Genomic DNA, 6,790 nt, shown 5'->3' with positions numbered 1-6,790 from the left:
TAAATAAATTATATAACTTATATAATTAATTAGAGATGTGAATAAATTAAAAGAATAATTATATTGAGCATAGTCTTCAGCAGCAGGTCTTCTGACTTCCTTTAAAAGATCTGATTCTTTGTCTTGATTGAACGACCACCTATTGTTGATGCAGAATATTTAATCGGAGTAGCTGACACACAAATGTACTGTCTGGTTCATCTGTATCTAGCTGAATCAAATATTCTTTATCAAATAAACATTTGAGAAGTGGCTTGTTCATCGAGTCTTTGTCTTCGTAGTTCATCTTCATCAGTAGAAATAGTTTGGAATCTTCTGAATAAATAAAGTATTAAAACTTTATACCTTCTGGACTTCTGGACGTGCTACAAAATATTATTTGTACACTGAGGCTTGAACATATTAATGAACTTCTTTCAGTGGTGTGCAGCAGCATCCTGAAATTCTTCAGATATATGATTTTAATAAATCACTTGACGTTCTTCGTACGGATTCCTTCAATAGTGCTTGCTAATTTACTTTCTTTCTTATCAGAGTTGAGTTGATACTCTTAAATACAAATAGGCTTAACATATGCCTTTCAATCTCCCCCTATTTGTTTGTTATCATAACATGCAAATTATCGAGAGGATAACTCAACTAACTGATAAGACAAAGGATTAAACATGAATTGTAAATAGCAAAAAGTTTCTGGTATTTCATTAAACATTCACCAGAATTCAAACAAGTACATTAGATTACATAAGGATGTTCTTACTGAACATATATTACAAATTCCTTAACAAATCTAAAGATCAACTTCTCCTTCTTCGATATCTGAACTGTGAAGGACAGGAGTTGACGGTTCTTCTCTGGATGGCACTTCTGATGTAGTGGACTCACCACGCTTCTTACGTTCTCGTGCCAAAGCCAGTTGATGTAACACTTCCATCTCTACAGGGTCTTCCCGGAAGTCTGATGGCTGAGCCTTTGTAACATTCTTCATCCTCCGGAAATATTGAGAAATATTCCTTCGGGTGCAGTAAGCTAGAATCACATCATCAGCATCAGACTTGGCTTTAGAAGCGAAGCCCTTGGTTCGTAGTAGAGTGGATGCTAGAGCCAGTCGCTTAGCAGGATACTTAGGTAAAGCCTCTTCATTCAGATAGACAGTGCTTAAGAGCTCCTTGTGAACGAACTTTACACAATATGGATTCTTGACAACCTGTGGACTGTTGAAGACAGCACAATCCAACAGCTTATCACGAAGGAGTTCGTTCAGGTTGGAGCATCGCTTTACCTTATTGCGAAGTACCCAGAGCTCAGACACAGAGAATGATTTAAGAAATTCAACAGATAATCTGAATGAACCATTTCTCCGTGTATATACAATCAGCTCCCACTGTTCTAGCAAGTTATTGACTCCAACAGTCAAGTAATCAATTTCTAAAGCGAAGGCATGCATAAAGATATCCTCGTCAGGGTTTACCTCTCGAAGATCGTAGATCAGAGATAAGAACTTTCTGTCATTGAAAGACTCCCTTTGAGGTCCATTGAAAATCCTCTTTGCGATGTCCCAGCTTTTTCCAACTTTCCTTCTTATATCAAGATTCTTCTGCTTGCACGCAGCATCATAGATTTTCTGCTTTTCTTTCTTGATTTGCTCTTCTGTTATCAACTTGTCGTCTAGAAGTTTCTGGTAATCTCGAAGCTTACGCTTCCTAGCTTCATTCTCAGCTTTAAACTTCCGGACATTTTCTTCGTGTTCAGGATCAACAGGTTCTTCATCTTGGAATAAATAGTTCTCCTCAAATTTACCTTCTTCCTCTGCTTGACGGTAAGTAGCATCGAAGACGTCATCATCATCCATGTCTTGTGGAAAATCATCATAGTTATCAGAATCAAAGACATTCTCAGATTGATGTAACGGCTCCTTGCCTTTTGACTTTCCAGAAGTGTCAGGGGCAGATTCAGAAGTATTCCCTTTATTGCTTTGATTTGAACTATTTCCCTTGTCACCTTTGTCTCCATCTCCTCCTCTATCTCTTCTATTCTCCCCCTTAGTTGAGGGATCCTCTCTGGAGGTATCAGCATCTGACTTTGAGTTCCTGAGGAGTTGATCCAGCTTTCTGTCGATATCATCAAATTTTGACATATACAGTGCATGATTAGATCTCATCTCGACAGTCAACTCATGAATTTCTCCTTTAAGCTCATCCCTGGAAGAACTGGATGGGCTTTCATCAGCTTTCTTCTCTAGGGTCACCAACTGTGCACCCTTTAGCCTCTCATTTTCAGCTATCATCCGGGCTAATTCAGCTCTAAGCTTAGACATTTGTTCCTCAAACAGAGCCGGGTCAGTGTGTGCACTCACCTCACGTACACTCATAGCTGTTTCACTAGCCTCACGTGCATGTGTATCGCTCGGTGTTTGCCTTTCATCACTCATTGTTTGCACTCTTCCAGCTGTACCTGTATAAACTACCAATGCCCCCTGAGATGGGTTCAAAGGTAGTGGAGGAACAAACTGTCCTCCGGAAGCCTGTGAGGGCAAGTTTACTTGCACGTTGCCAAGTACCGCCTGATCAGAAAAGAAAGTTTGATCAGAAAAGTTTTCATACATGATAAACTGGTTTTGAAAATCTGTGCAATCAGTAAACATAGGAACCTGTGTATTTGTTTGGTCTTGCACTAGCGTGAGTGCTAGCGCAGTGCTTGACTCTGTACAGGGTACCGTGGCAGGACGGTCAACTTCAATGGCATCATTCTGTTGAGAGAATGAGTCCAGAGACTGTTTCATTGCCTGTTCCAAGTCCAAGCCTTTTTGGGAAGGCAAGGATGAGGCTGCAGATGTCTCCAGGGCTTCCAACCTTGGCTTCTTAATGGAAGACAGAGCTGCGGGTTGACTCAATAAACTACTCGAACTCCGTTTCCTCGCAACTTTACGAACAGGTTGCATTGAAGTGTTGGTTGATGTGTTTGGAGAAACGAATATTTGTTGAAGAGAATCTTCAGCTAGGTTATGAACCTGTGTGTTGTCAGGTTCATTGCTGGTAGGCTGGAAAACAAAATCAAGGTCACAAACATAATCTGACATATCAATATTAAAGTTAGAAGAGAAGTCAGAAAGTACCTGAGCTACCTGTAGGTCCTTTCGAAAGGACTGCAACTCTGGATTTGAGGTAGAGTCAGCAGGTAGTGGTTGTGAGGTTGATTGTGTTTGTGGGTAAAAGTGGGTGTGTTGTTGTTGCGGTAGTGGTTCAGATGAAGACGGTTGGGTTTCGAAGAAGTTGTATTCCTGACGTTCGTCTTCAACTGTGTGTGTTTGATGTAGAGGGGAATGATGTGGTGATTGGTGTGGTGACTGATGTGGAGATTGATGTGGTGATTGGTGGGGTTCAGGTTGTAGGTGTTCTGGTTGTGGTTGAGGTTGTTGCTGTTGCTGTTCCTGAGCCACTTGAAACGGATGCAGTAGTTGTTGAGCGTTGAACTGTTCAAACAAGTATGGAGTTATGACCAGGGGTACATTTTCATGCTTTCTCTTGTTGGTCAGAGATTTCATCAGTTTGGTACAGACACGGAGAGTTGGTGCAATTGGAGAATTGAAATAAGAGTTCTTTTCCGCGTCTGTCATCTTATCATTCAGAAAGAGCATTAAGAACCGAGGGAAAAAGCACACCACTTTGGGATTCTGTGCAACTGATCGGCTGCTGAGTGGTCCCAACTTCTTTAAAATCGACTGAAGAAGCAACTTGCCAAAGTTGATTCGTCGATTGTGAACAATACAGAACCCAATGATCTGAAGAAGGGAAGATATGATGTTGTAGTTGCTTCGAGTGGTAGGTGAAAAGACTTTTGCCAGCGTATCGAAGAACAAGTCCCACTCTGGTTTAAGATTCCCTTTCAGCATTCTCGGTAGATGAATCTCTCCTTGATAGTGAATGGTCTGAAAGAATTGGACAATCTCAGCATCTGTAGGAATCTCAGCAAAGTTGTCGCGTGGAAATCCAAGAATCCTATTTACATCATCCACAGATATAGTGATACTTCGTCCAGCACCAATATTTCCCGAGACTCGGAAGCTCTCCAGCAATGTCGTGTTGATGGCAGAAGAGTAAAAGTCCTGGAGTGGTCGAATCTGTAAATCAGCATGAGCGGTGATCGCCGTGCTGACTAAACTTTGACTATTCAGGAATCTCACCCACGGTCGGAATCTCACTAAACTGATATCAGGGTCTAAGTACCCGTTGTAGTTCGTCTCCCCGATCACAAATTGGCCAGCCATTTTATAATTAAAAATTGAATTAAACGAGAATTTTTCAAATAAAATGTGAATTCTCAAATTTCTCGTAAATTTCAATTAATAATTAAATAACAATTAACCAATTAATTAATAATTCGAATTAATTGATTAAACTCGAATTAAAAATTAATTAAATTGTGAATAGCCAATTTAAATCCACAATAAACCAACAAAGTCTCAAAAAGCTCCAATTAACTCCAACAAATCTCAAAATTGCTTTAAAAACCCTAAAATTTCGAAATCCAAGTTAGGGTTTTAAGAACTTCAAATAAATCCACCAATAATCAATCCCAAAGCTGAGTTACACAAGTAATGCACGACGTCCCAGCCACAAACTCGGTCAAGAATCGGTCGAACTCGTTCGAACTCGGGGAACCCAGTTAACCCAGTCAAACTCGGTGAAATCAGTGCAAAAACGGGCAGAGTAACGGCTTAGAAATCGATAAATTAGTAACCAGCAAGCAAAATCGTGCTTGAAATCAAGTAATCAGCAAGTTTTTGAAGAGAAAACTTGAAAAACCGAGGGAAAAACAATGGAGTTGTGTGTGTAAACGGAGAAGATGAAGTAACAGTATGACAAAGTCTGTTTATGTCATACGAATTTAAAAAATTCGGTATGACAATATACGGAAATGTCATACGGGTTTTAAGCTTAATCGCTCGGTATGACAATATAAGACATTGTCATACCGAGATCTGATATAAAGAGTATGCGACACGCGTTATAACCTTAATATGACAATGCTAATTGTCATACCGAGAAACAAATCAGCCAAACAGACTTGGTATGACAATACTAGAGATTGTCATACCGAGTTTAATAAAATTAAAAACAGAAATATATATATATAAATATTATGATTTTTGATTTTCTTTTGAAATAGAACCTTTTACATATAAAATCAAAAACCTAATTCAAATAAGATTTAATATATTACACATATATTTTGTAAAATTCAACTTTAATTAAATATAAATATTTATGAATTTAACTTTAATTCATTAAAATGAATTAACTTAAAAACTAATATTTATGCTTAATTAAATTTGAAAAATACAAAATAAATACATATAATTATCTAAATGCATGGAGAATATTACAGGGGAGTATGCAGCACTTAGAAAATTACAGAGACATGCATAAATACACAGAAAATTATCAGATAATTTACAAACAATTATATAAAATCTAATAAAATACATCTAATTACACAGAAAATTCACAAAAATATGATAATATATATAAAACAAATATATAAAATATACACAGAGAATCATGGCATATTTAACATCCCTAGTTCACAAACCAACTTAGAGAAAGTGGATTCATCAAGTGGTTTAGTGAAGATGTCAGCAATCTGATCAGCTGTGGGTACGAAATGTAACACCACAGTACCATTCATGACATGTTCTCGAATGAAATGATACCTGATATCTATGTGCTTGGTTCTGGAGTGTTGCACTGGATTGTTTGAAATGGCTATGGCACTGGTGTTGTCACAAAATATAGGAATTTTGTCGACAGAAATACCATAATCATTTAATTGATTTCTGATCCAGAGAATCTGAGCACAGCAACTGCCAGCCGCAATGTACTCAGCTTCAGCAGTAGAAGTGGACACAGAGTGTTGCTTCTTGCTGTACCAGGAAACCAACCGACGTCCTAGAAATTGACAGCTTCCAGACGTACTCTTTCTATCAATCCTGCAACCTGCATAATCAGAATCTGTATAGCCGGTTAAGTCAAAACCAGTATTCTTAGGGTACCAAATACCTAAACCAGGTGTACCCTTAAGATATCTAAAGATTCTTTTGACGGCTATAAGATGTGATTCCTTAGGATCAGCTTGAAACCTAGCACATAAACATGTTGCAAACATGATATCTGGTCTACTTGCAGTAAGATAAAGTAATGAGCCAATCATACCTCGATAGCTTGTAATATCAACTTTCTTACCAGATTTATCCTGGTCAAGCTTTGTGGCAGTGGCCATGGGTGTCTTTGCCGGAGAAGAGTCTTCTAGATTGTACTTTCTTAGAAGATCTCTGACATACTTTGACTGGCAAATGAATATTCCATCTTCCTTTTGGCTTACTTGAAGACCAAGGAAGTAGGATAGTTCACCCATCATACTCATCTCATAATTACTCTGCATTAACTTAGCAAACTTCTTGCACAAGTTATCGTTAGTAGAACCAAATATAATATCATCAACATATATTTGAACAAATATCATATCATTATCATGCAATTTGTAAAAGAGAGTTTTGTCTATGACACCTCTAGTAAATTTATTTTCAATTAAAAATTCAGAGAGGGTGTCATACCATGTTCTTGGTGACTGCTTGAGCCCATAGACAGCTTTGAATAAGAAGTACACAAAATCAGCAAATTCTGGATTTTCAAAGCCAGGGGGCTGTTCCAGATATACTTCTTCTTCTAGCTTTCCATTCAGAAATGCACTTTTCACATCCATCTGATAAACCTTGAAGTTGGAATGTGCAGCA

The sequence above is a fragment of the Daucus carota genome, chromosome 6 (genome assembly GCF_001625215.2).
Source record: "Daucus carota subsp. sativus chromosome 6, DH1 v3.0, whole genome shotgun sequence".
Taxonomy (NCBI): Eukaryota; Viridiplantae; Streptophyta; class Magnoliopsida; order Apiales; family Apiaceae; genus Daucus; species Daucus carota.
The sequence above is the reverse complement of the archived record's forward strand: the minus strand, read 5'-3'. Positions refer to the sequence as shown.